The sequence below is a fragment of the Coptis chinensis genome, chromosome 2 (genome assembly GCF_015680905.1).
Source record: "Coptis chinensis isolate HL-2020 chromosome 2, ASM1568090v1, whole genome shotgun sequence".
Classification (NCBI taxonomy): domain Eukaryota; kingdom Viridiplantae; phylum Streptophyta; class Magnoliopsida; order Ranunculales; family Ranunculaceae; genus Coptis; species Coptis chinensis.
Genome location: NC_141457.1, coordinates 85,626,265 through 85,638,388, shown reverse-complemented (window position 1 = coordinate 85,638,388; position 12,124 = coordinate 85,626,265).

Below are 12,124 nucleotides of genomic sequence, written 5' to 3'. Positions count from 1 at the left end.
CCGGGTTAGCAGAAGATGAACCCGGGTTTCTACGTCGTCGGCCACGACGAACTTCTGGCTGAGCTAACTGGTCTGGAATATGGCCTATAGACTGTAGCAATTGATCTTGGAATTGCCGCTGATTTGCTATCATCATTCTCTGGAAACGGCCTTGGCAATTGCGCATTTCTTGCTGGAAGTCATTTTGGGAAGTAAGCATCTCTTCCTGACGAAGAAACATCCTGCGCATACTAGTGTTCATGTGTCTCAAGGCTTCCATGGGAGTGTTGATTCGGTGCATGGTAGCCTCATTAAAATAGTCGGGTGGTGAAGGGGGAGGAGGAGGTACATTATCACGCTCAATATCATCTCGAGCTACTGGGTCCCAGTGGTTCAAAACACAAGTCTCGAAAATTCCAAAATTCTCAAAAGACCTTGTTGGAATGAAAGGAGTAGCGGACTGGAATCCTAAGTTAAGCATAAGCTGAGTAACAAGTACAGCAAGAGGAGCTGACCTATTTGACGTAGTCGTAAGAACATGGCCCAGGAAATGGACCATACAAAAAGTGTGCTTTTTCTCCTGGAGGATCCACAGCAGGTGCAAGAATGTCTTGTTCACGTCAGACGTCTTTGAAGTTCTAATGACGTTGCAAGCCAGCCATTGAGTGACGGCTAGTTAGTTTCGTCTGAGCGAGTGCTGGTACACACAGTTCGAGCCATCATTGTACTCTCCCTCGAGAAGCGTGTCAAACATTAAGTCCCTCGTAGTCGGATATTCTGACAACAACAGAGTCGGACTATCAGAGTTTATTGGAATATGTGCTGTATTCGATATTAACTCCAGCATGAGTTTACGTTCCAACCTATCCGCCGTAATCCAAAATTCATCACCTCGGAAACCTCCATTGTTGTAAAATTTCAACACCAAATCTTCGGAATAAACAGCTGGAATTCGATGCAAGAGATATTCCCACTCTCTACTAGCAATTTCCTCATCAAAAAATGGATGAAACATCCCGGAATTGTAGAGATTTTCAAAATTTCTCTCAACTGTGATTCTCCTTCGTGCTGCCATAGCAAGATCTAAATGAATTTGTGAGGGTGAAAATTGCTAGGAGTGATGGAGGAGATGGTGCTGGAGGGGTTCGAATTGGTGGAGTTTAGCCCACGTGCGCGGGTTGAATTCAGGTCTGTCTAGTCGCGTGCGCGAGGTGAGTGTGAGGGAGACCAAGATCCAGATTTTGGGGGGGAAGAAATGTGAGGGTTGGACGCGTGGGTGCCTCGCGCGTGGGTTTTTGTAACCGGGTTCGTGATTTTGGGTCAGGTCCAATTTTTGGCCCAAGCCCAAATGATTTCCAGAAATTCCCCTTATGTCCCGAAATGTTCTGAAATTTCAAACGTGGAATTTCGATTCGTTTTAATTCTAAATTGAAACAATGATATATCAAAACAATCGGGATTCAAAATGCCATTCACTGGAATATGACAAAATCACATTCAAACCTTTTTATTTATTTATTTATTTATTTTTATTTATTTTATTATTATTATCTCTTTTTTTTAAGTATTTATTTATTTACAATTTTTATATACAAATGTACAAGTCGAGAGGAACGTGTCAACAACACCGGCAGTCCAAATAAAACAACACATCACAACAGCTTAACTCATGCAACTTTCATATCGGCTCTGGGCGAACCCAATCCAGCCAGACTGTGGCTTAACCTTTATGTTTTGGGGGCCTAGGGTTTAGGACGGTACCATCCCTGACCAATATGCAATGGTCTAATAATAATATTACCCTTAGTACATATGGTATAGCCTCAAACCGCCCCTTGATATAGTCACATAGAAAACCGATCGGGGTTGGCCTGGTGGAATCCATTGCCCGCACGAACTAGGAAATGTCTGATGTTGCATATCACGACTCTCTTTGGGCACCATGCTTGGTGCCCAGGGAAAAATAAAAAACGAGTATATACATGTTGAGTCTTTTTACGTCAGATCCTCAAGACGAATGTGAGTCTTTTAACGTCAGATCCTCAAGACGAATCCCAACCTGTGGGATCAACGGGACGACAACGAAGTTTATCCTGCTAAGCTGGTGTCAGACAATAATATACCTTATACCGACTCATCTCGGATAGAAGATCAAGACCTGGACAGAAAGGAGTTTGACAATTCATACACCACCCCATCCTTTTCACTCGTCGCTTTCGAGCAAAAGTACTACGACCATTACCTATTTAAGATGGGTGAGATTTGAACCAAATGATGAGTTGGAGTTCGCGAGGAAGAGAATAGAAAAGGGAGGAGAAAGAAGGAGTTGAAATTTTTGGTACCCATTGTTTTCTAGGAGGCACGTTTGCTCGATTATCAGAAGACATTTATACTCAATTCTGAAGTAGAGTTTTTGTGGACTATCCGACGCTTGCAACCACACACTCTAGGGATGTTTAGGAAAGAAAATAGAAGAGGGCATGGCTACCCAAATGGCGTACTTTCTCTGTTTAAACACATGGAAAGAAGTACACCATCGAATCTATTAGTATATGTAGACTGGATCATTGAGAAGAGTCTCTTCGACATCTGGAGAGCGCAACTCATGATAATCTTTAAGGCGTTGGCCATTTAGTTGAAATTCGCTGTCATCATTTACGTTTTTCAAAGAAATAGCCCCATAAGGGGTGACAGTAGAGACGGTGAAAGGACCAGACCATCGATTTTTTAATTTTCCTGGAAAAATGTGTAATCTTGAGTTGTACAACAAAACTTTTTGACCCACTTTGAAATCTTCTCTTAATATGTGATTGTCATGCACTCTTTTCATGTTGGCTTTATAGGATTTCGAGAGATCATAGGCATTACTCCGAATTTCTTCAAGCTCATTTAACTGCAGTTTTCTCTTCGCACCTGCCGCGTTAGTATTATAATTTATGCTTTTGATGTCCCATAGAGCACGATGCTCAAGTTCAACCGGCAGATGACAAGATTTTCCAAAAACGAGGCGATAAGGAGACATCCCTATAGGTGTCTTAAAAGTTGTTCTGTATGCCCGCAAGGCATCAGATAATCGTAGAGACCAGTCTTTTCTAGATGGATTGACAGTTTTTTCCAAAATGGATTTGATCTCTCTATTAGAGACTTCTACTTGACCACTAGTTTGAGGATGATACGGAGTTGCCACTTTGTGCGTGACTCCATATTTTTTTACTAAAGATTCAAAAAATTTATTGCAGAAATGTTTTCCCCCATCACTAATTATAGCTTTTGGAACACCAAATCGAGAGAAAATATTTTCTTTTACGAACAAAACGACCGTTTTATGATCATTAGCACGACATGCCAATGCCTCAATCCATTTTGACACATAGTCAACTACTACTAGAATGTATAGGAAGCCATGTGAATTTGGAAATGGACCCATGAAGTCGATGCCCCATACATCAAAGATTTCCACAATTAAAATGGGATTTAAGGGCATCATATTGCGTTGAGTAATGCATCCTAGCTGCTGGCAGCGATTGCATGCTTTGCAATGCTCATGTGCATCTCTAAACAGTGTTGGCCAATAGAATCCACATTGTAGGACCTTGGCCGCAGTTTTCTTACCACTAAAATGACCACCACAAGATTGTTCATGACAGAAGGATAATACACCATTGTGTTCCCAATCGGGGATGCAACGGCGGATTAGTTGGTGGAACAATACTTGAAGAGGTAGGGATCATCCCGAAATAAAATTTCACGAAGTGGATAAGAACTTTTTCCGGTCATTCTGAGACCAAGATGAAGGGACTTCTTCGGTAACTAAGTAATTTACTATGTCGGTACCAAGGGGCTTAAAATAGAGTACAAGTGTTCATCTGGAAAGGAATCACAGATAGGTTCGGTATCAATATCAACATCACTGACAAGTCGTGATAAATGGTCTGCAACCACATTTTCGCAACCTTTTTTATCTCTAATTTCTAGAGTAAACTCTTGCAAAAGGAGAATCCATCGGATCAACCTTTGTTTTGCATCTTTTTTCGCTAATAGATAACGAAGTGCCGCATGGTCAGTGTAGACAATAGTTGGAGAACCCACTAGGTAAGGACGAAACTTATCCAAAGCATATACAACGGTGAGAAACTCTTTCTCAGTGGTGGTATAGTTACGTTGAGCTTCATTAAGGATTTTACTCGCATAGTAAATGACAACTGGCTTATCTTCTCGGCGTTGCCCTAGTACAGCTCCAATAGCATATAAATCGCCGTCACACATTAATTCAAAAGGTTTAGACCAATCAGGTGGTTGAATTATGGGAGCGGTAGTTAATGCGGTTTTTAAAATCTCAAAGGCTTGTTTGCAATTGAAACTGAAGTAAAAAACGACATCTTTAAGCAGGAGATTGGTTAAAGGTCGAGCAACCTTTAAGAAATCTTGAATAAATCTCCAATAGAAACCTGCGTGTCCTAAGAATGCGCGAATGTCTCGAACTGATTTTGGTATAGGAAGTGAAGCAATTTTTTCTATCTTAGCTTTGTTGACTTCAATTCCGTCTTCTTAAACGATATGTCCTAAAACTATTCCTTTAGTAACCATGAAATGACATTTTTCCCAATTAAGAACAAGGTTTTTCTCTTCACAACGTGTAAAGACCTTTTCAAGATTTGATAGACAGCTATCAAAAGAATCTCCATATATTGAGAAGTCGTCCATGAATACTTCCATAAAACGTTCAATCATATCACTAAAAATGTGAAGCATGCAGCGTTGGAAAGTACCAGGTGCATTGCAAAGGCCGAAAGGCATTCGTCTATATGCAAATGTACCAAATGGACACGTGAACGTGGTCTTTTCTTGATCAGCAGGGTCTAAGACTATCTGAAAATAACCTGAATAACCATCAAGAAAATAGTAATATGCATGACCGACTAAGCGTTCAAGCATTTGATCGATGAATGGAAGTGGAAAGTGATCCTTACGAGTGACGGCATTAAGTTTGCGATAGTCAATGCATATTCGCCATTTCACTGGGATACGAGCGGAAATGCATTCATCTTTATCATTTCGCACAACTGTAATGCCAGATTTCTTAGAAACAACGTGTATTGGACTCACCCAAACACTATTAGAGATAGGGTAAATAATACCCGCATCGAGTAATTTTAAAACTTCCTCTCGTACCACATCTTTCATGGTAGGGTTTAGTCGACGTTGCGGTTCACGCGACGTCTTAGCATTTTCTTCAAGGTGTATGCGATGGGTGCACACAGTAGGTTCAATGCCTTTAATGTCATCGAGGGACCATCCAATAGCAGAACGATGTTGTTGAATGACATTAATTAAACGAGCTTCCCCGATCGTCGGTCAATTGTGAAGAAATGATAACCGGGTGACGACCATTTGGATCAAGTCCGCGTATTTTAATTTCAAGGAAGAGGTTTTAAATCGTAGGTGGGTGGAGTGTGTATTAAAGATTCTTGAGGAAAGTCATCATCCATGCAAGAAATGATTGATGTTCATCCAAGTTCTTGGACATCACGGTCGTAGGGTCAAATAATGGTATTGACTCTAATAACTCATTTACTTCCTGTGTATAATCATCGTCCTCAAACTCGGATTTGCTAAAGGAAAGAAATTGGTACACTTCATCTTCTGGAAAAGAGTTTGTTAAATACTCTTGCGTAATGCTGTCAACCCTGTTGACCTCACCATCAATGTTAGGCGCTGGGATTTGTTTCATCAATTTGAACACATTCACCTCGACCGATAGATTTCCGAAGGACATGGTCATTGAACCATCCCTACAGTTAATAAGAGCATTAGCAGTTGCTAGGAACGGACGACCTAAGATGATAGGAATGGAATCACATGCAACTTCCGTATCCAAAATAACAAAGTCTACAGGATAGAAAAAGTCTTGGACTTTTATGAGGACGTTTTTCACAATTCCTTTTGGATACTTTATAGAACGATCGGCTAACTGTAGAGTCATGGTGGTAGGTTTGAGCTCATGAAGACCTAGTTGTTTAAATAAGTAATATGGAAGTAAGTTCACACTAGCTCCTAGGTCTAGAAGCCTTGTGAGGCCGTGATATTTGTCACCTAAGGTACATGGAACTGGTCTACCGTGGTCCTTGTATTTGACTATACCATTGTGTTCGGTGATGGATGGAAACTGCTCGGGTGAGAAACGCTTGTTGAGGAACATTAGTTCTCCTTTTTGTGGTGCACATATCTTTCGAAATTTTGCATGTTTTGGTAATAGTTTTAAGGCATCGAGAAAAGGTAAGTTAATTGTCAAATTTTAAAAGTCTCTCGATTTCAAAGCAAAATTCTCATCGGGGTTTATTCTTTGCCAAGCGTCAGAAAAACGGTGCCTTAGGGCTGAATTTGGCAAAGGGGTCTACTTGCTTGTTTTCTACATTCAGAGTTGTTGACTTTGTTGGATCTGGGGAATTCTCTGTAGGTTCATTATTAGAAATAGATTCATTGGAACCTTCGATTCCTTTGGTTGATTATCCGCATCGTGATTTGATTTTCTATTGTTTTTCCGGATCATAGAGTAGTGATTGCATGCACCTCACCTTGGTTGGGGTGCTTGTACCAGTGCATTGGTGAGTTCAAAGGCCGTGTTTGTTTGGTTTAGGGTTTGGAACGCCAGGCAGAAAAACGCCCTTCGACTCTTTTCTTGCGCCAATTGTTAAAGTGATTGTTGGATAGACGTTAAAATTTGAGATTGTTGGTTCATGTAAGCCAAGAAAGTCTCGTTTGTCCTATCTCGTCAGAACGGGTGGCCCTGGTTGTTACAAATGTAGTAGTTCTCGACTATTGCTTAGAAGTTGCTGATTATAATTGGTATCTGGATTAGCTGGAACAAGGCTGTAGTTGGTTTGATAATTAGCATTGGAATTATTTTGAAATTGACCTTGTTGGTATTGTTGATTATTTCCTTGGCGGTATGGAATAAAATTGTTGGTAGGTCGAACAGGTGGATTTGCGAAACTTGGAAGAGCCCCCATTTGTTGGTTATTTTGGCACCAAGCGAAATTCGGATGTTGTCTCCACGGTGCATTGGGAATGTTGAATGCACATGCCTCCTCCGATTATTGAGTAGGGGAAGCATATAACAAGGGATAATATGCATCAGGGTGGTCAGGACTAAGACAAAGGACACATGGGGCGGTGTCAACGTTCATGACTGGTTTTGGTAGTTGATAGTTTACTTGAACTGCAAGGGCATCTACTTTTTTAGTTAGGGATTCTATCAAATTTTTTAATTCGGGATCGGGTTTTACCTCAAAAATAGATGTGGCCTTTGTAACATTGTCCTTTGATGACCTAGACGACTCAGTGTTACCCCAGTGTGTACCTTTTTTCGCTTGTTTTTCAAGAAAAGTATAAGCTTCAGTAGCTCCTTTGTCCATGAAGCAACCTCCGTTCATTATATCAAGAGTTTCTTTTTTATGATTAGACAGACCATTAAAGAATGAACGAACAAGGACAGCTTTGTCTAGTTGGTGGTGAGGACATTCTAACAGAAGATCAGTGAAACGACTCCATTCTTCCGTAAATGATTCATGCGGATTTTGACAAAAGAATTGAATTTTTTGAAACATTTAAGTTGTTTTCTTCTGAGTGTAAAATTGAAGCATGAAAGCTTGAACTAATTTATTCCATGTGTCTATGGATTGTGGCTGTTGGCCTGCTAGCCAAATTGACGCTTTCTCCACTAAAGTGAATGGAAACAACCGAAGCAAAAGTTGTTCCTTAGAGACTGCTGGATGGTGAAATGTTGTGGCCATTTGTTGCAGCCTACGAAGATGATTGTAAGGTTTTTCGTGATCCAAACCATGATATATAGGTAACAAACTAAAAACGTTTGGCGGGATACGAAAATCACCGACAATGTCCTCAAGTTTGATGCAGGAAGAAGGTCCTTCCTGAATGCAATATAGAAGTCCCACGGGGGCTTCTCGGTCACCGGTGGAGGATCGTTGGCCATAACGATGAAGTTAATGGCGGCGAAGGATCGTGATGAAGGTAATTAACGTAAGAAGAACAATTTTAGGTGAGAACTTATGCAATTGCTTATCGATTTTTTTTTTGACGATAGGTATGTTCAATTTCTTTAGTGGAACCAGACCTTAATCTCATGCAAGCATAAAATTAGATCTAATTTACAGAAGGAATTTAGTAGTACTCGAATTTTATTATTATCTTTAAGCATTAGAGTTTATTCAACGTAGGCCTAAGCTGCTGCTAACATAGCAGTGAAGCTAGGAATACGTGTGCATAAACCAACAGCCAGGTCACAAGAGAGATATGAGGGAGGCTTTCCGTGCAAGCACGGTTCTAATTAAGTAACCTCAATCTTTCAAGTTTCCTAGACACCGTTGGAATATGATTAAGATTTATGGAATTAAAATTTATACAAAGTCGGTATTAATTTTAATTTAATTTGTTTTTTATTTTTTTATTTTTTTATTTTTTAAGATTTATGCGAGGGTGAAAATACAAACATGCAAATACGATCTACTCATACAATACTAGGTGCAGTAACATGTGAAGATACTCTACTCATACGTATAGCTATACGAATAGGCAAGCTTGTGTCATCGATAAATACTTCCATAATGCATGCAAATATACATCAAGAATAATGATATGTACACACTAATTTGTAAATCGATATTACGTAAACGATATCAACAAGAATAATGCAAATTTGAATCACTCATAATGATCTAAATACATTAGCATGCGAAATATAGTATACGTGACGCAGATAAATATGACAAAACTAAACATGCAAGGTATTATACATAAACTAAAATATGACTCTTGTATTGCATAATAATTCAATTTCGACAATACTCATTGAGATTTCGAAAGTGTCATATAGAGAGCGACTTTTACCCGTAGGTTTAGAAACAACTTACCCAACTCAGATTTTAACCCTCGTTGGAATGTTCTCCTCTTTCTTGACAAAATCGACTTATTAGGCAATACCGTGTACTTATACGTAGAGAAATACTAAACATGCAATAATAGACACTTATACATATAAATATAGATAACCATGCAAAACAGTACCATTGGTATGTACATATACATTAATATGCAATTCATACCCACTTAATCGGATATAAATATTTACGGGCGTATTAACATAATTCATGCATATTTCTAGCCTAAGACGTAAATAATAATCCATAAACTAATTTATAATAACTACGTACATGGCATTCATGCAACAAAATAAAAATAAAAAAAATAGTAAAACTTTGGAACCTGTAGCTTCCCGCTAGTCCGCCCAAAAAAATGAAAAAGACGTTTCAATTCGTCGACGTGATTAATCCCAATAGAATAGTCGAATTTTCAGTTACAGGTCTAGAGAGTGAGTCCTGGATATGGATCAAGATAGATCAGGGGATGCTAGAGGTAAATTATGAGCACCAACAAAACAAATACACCCGCGGACGCGGGTTAGACCTGCGGACGCGTGTCCAATACCGCGCACGCATGTCAATGATGCCACAATGAGTTCAACTTTTCACAGAACTCTTATAATCGCATACAGTGTACTTTCCCAGTCCTAACTTTTGGTACCTGGAAATACAGCCAAAAATTCGTGAGCGAACAGGTTGTTTTCGAGACAAAATACGAAAATAACAAAAAAACGTAAGAAAGAACGAAAAGGAAGAAAGGAAGAGAGTGGGGGTTCCCCCTTGATGCAACTTCCAATCCGTAACACAAGTCCTATGCCTTTTTTCCCGGCAGCGGTGCCATTTTGATATCCACTTTTTACTACGTTAGAGATTGTCTCTCTAATTTGGCGAAAGAGCGAATTCAAAGTTTCCTTACTCACAAAATTTCGTGTCCATATAGTTGGAGTAAAGATTCGATCTAACCTAAAGTCTAGGACAACTACAATTTGGTTTTTACTCTTAGAGAACTAGTGAGTAAGTTAATACAAATACTAAGTTTCTTTCCTACACAAACATTGAAGAAAAACATTAAGATTAGAAATCATGAAACTAAGACAAAATACAAATTGCTAAAGAAAAAGGTGGAGAGCCAATCCTCCTCATGTGAAACTAACTTTTTGATGTTGATTTGAATAGGTTCATTTGATTCTTCCTAGACTCATAGAAAAGCCATAATGGAAGAAAACTTGATCCCTAGCATGTATGGCTCATCTCTAAGCTCATACATGTTAGCAAGTGGAACCAAGCAATGACTTATCTCTAAGTTCATCAATTTTATTCCTAACTAGACACTACACCAACTATCATTTTGGGATAGGATGTAGGTCTAGTTGTTCTTCCTAAACAACTTACCAACCCAACAACAAATATTTTCCCTCACATGAGTTGGATTAACCCCCCTAAAGGGAAGTTAGCTCATGATCCTTGGGATAAAGGATTACTAGTTAGAAATACAAAAAGAGAAAGAGAAAGAGGAAAAAGAAAACTAACTATCTAAACTCACTTGATTTTTATTTATTTCCAACTAGAAGAAAACCAAAGTTTACTCCATTAAAAACTATTACAAGTTTTCTTACAAAACTAAAAACTAAATAATAAAAATGGCTAAGGAACTAAAATAATACAAGGTAAGGAAAAGAAGTCAAAGGAGTAAATGGAGTGTCCCCCCACCCCTTGTTTTGCTTTCTTCTCCATTTGAGAGACATCTCATTTCCTCCCATGTGAAACATCAAACCACATTTACTTCATTTTTATCCACCACATTAAAACAAAGTGACACCTTGCCTTTTTTTCACTATTAACACCTAATCTAATTAATTACATGCAAGGTGTCAACTTTGCACCAATAATTTGTCATTTTTGTCTTAATATGCTCCATGATTGATGACTCATCCAATCTTACGGGCCCGTATAGTGGGTCCTATGTGCATCCGATGGCGGTCCGGTCTTTGGGCAATTTTACAACTTCCCGCCTATCGTAGAGTTCATCATACGATTGTCCGAAAGCAGCTCACTTGTCACATTCGGAGTCCTGGTTCAAGAGGTAGGAACTTCAGAAGTTTGATGCTTCTGTGCAGATTTGGAAGAATTTATATATATGTCGTTCCTCGTGCTTTATCGCAGGTTTAAACCATATTTCCATGTTTACTGCGAATACCTGCAAAAGTATGAAAACATATTTATTTCATGATTATTAAACACATAGTTAACCAAATTTATATGTCTCAACGGGGTTTCATAATACACTTTTGGGTGCTTATCAGAAGGTAAGGAGCTTCACAGAAAAGGAGAAATACTTGGGAGTACCAATCATATTGGGAAAGAAGAAGGGAGAGGACTTCGAGTATCTTTTAGAAGGTTTACAGAGGAGAGTCGGTGGTTGGAAAGCAAAAATCCTTTCACAAGCTAGCAGAACCACCCTAGTCAAATCAGTAGGGCAATCAGTGTCTATCTATACCATGGGAGTTTATGCATTACCTAGCAGAATCAATGAAAGGATAGATAGACTAAATCGAGATTTTTAGTGGAATGGGACCACAAATTCTATCTCTTGACACACTATGAGTTGGGAGAAACTATGCAAATCAAAGGCAAATGGAGGTTTGGGTTTTAGGAAAGCCAGAGAAATGAATTTGGCCATGTTGGCTAAACACAGTTGGAGACTTATTAAAGATGAGAATTCAATATGGTCTAGAACTTTTAAGAAAAAATTATTCAGATAGATACTGAACAATAGTGGATTTTACATTATGGGTATTGTATTATTATTTTTGCTAAATAGGGTACCGTAGATTAGAAATATTGCTAAAATGGGTACCGTCTATGTATTTTGTGAAGTATGTATACATATTTGGTGATTTGGCAGACATAATGCGTACACATGGCAACTCAGCCTCCACATAAGTAGCACATGCACGAAGCACGTGAGTCTCAATCTTCACCTCATTCCAATATTCTTCAATTTACCACTTATTGCCCCTTCCCCATCTTAAAATTCCCATTATGTCCCAAACCCATTAAAAGAAGAACATTGATTTTATCAAAATCAGCTGAAACAAAACTCTCAATTACAGACCAAAACAAATTTGAAGAGAAGACGAGGAAAAAAGAACATAACCAAATCTCAAAAGATTCTATTAATTGCAATGCCAGGTCGTAAAAAGTAA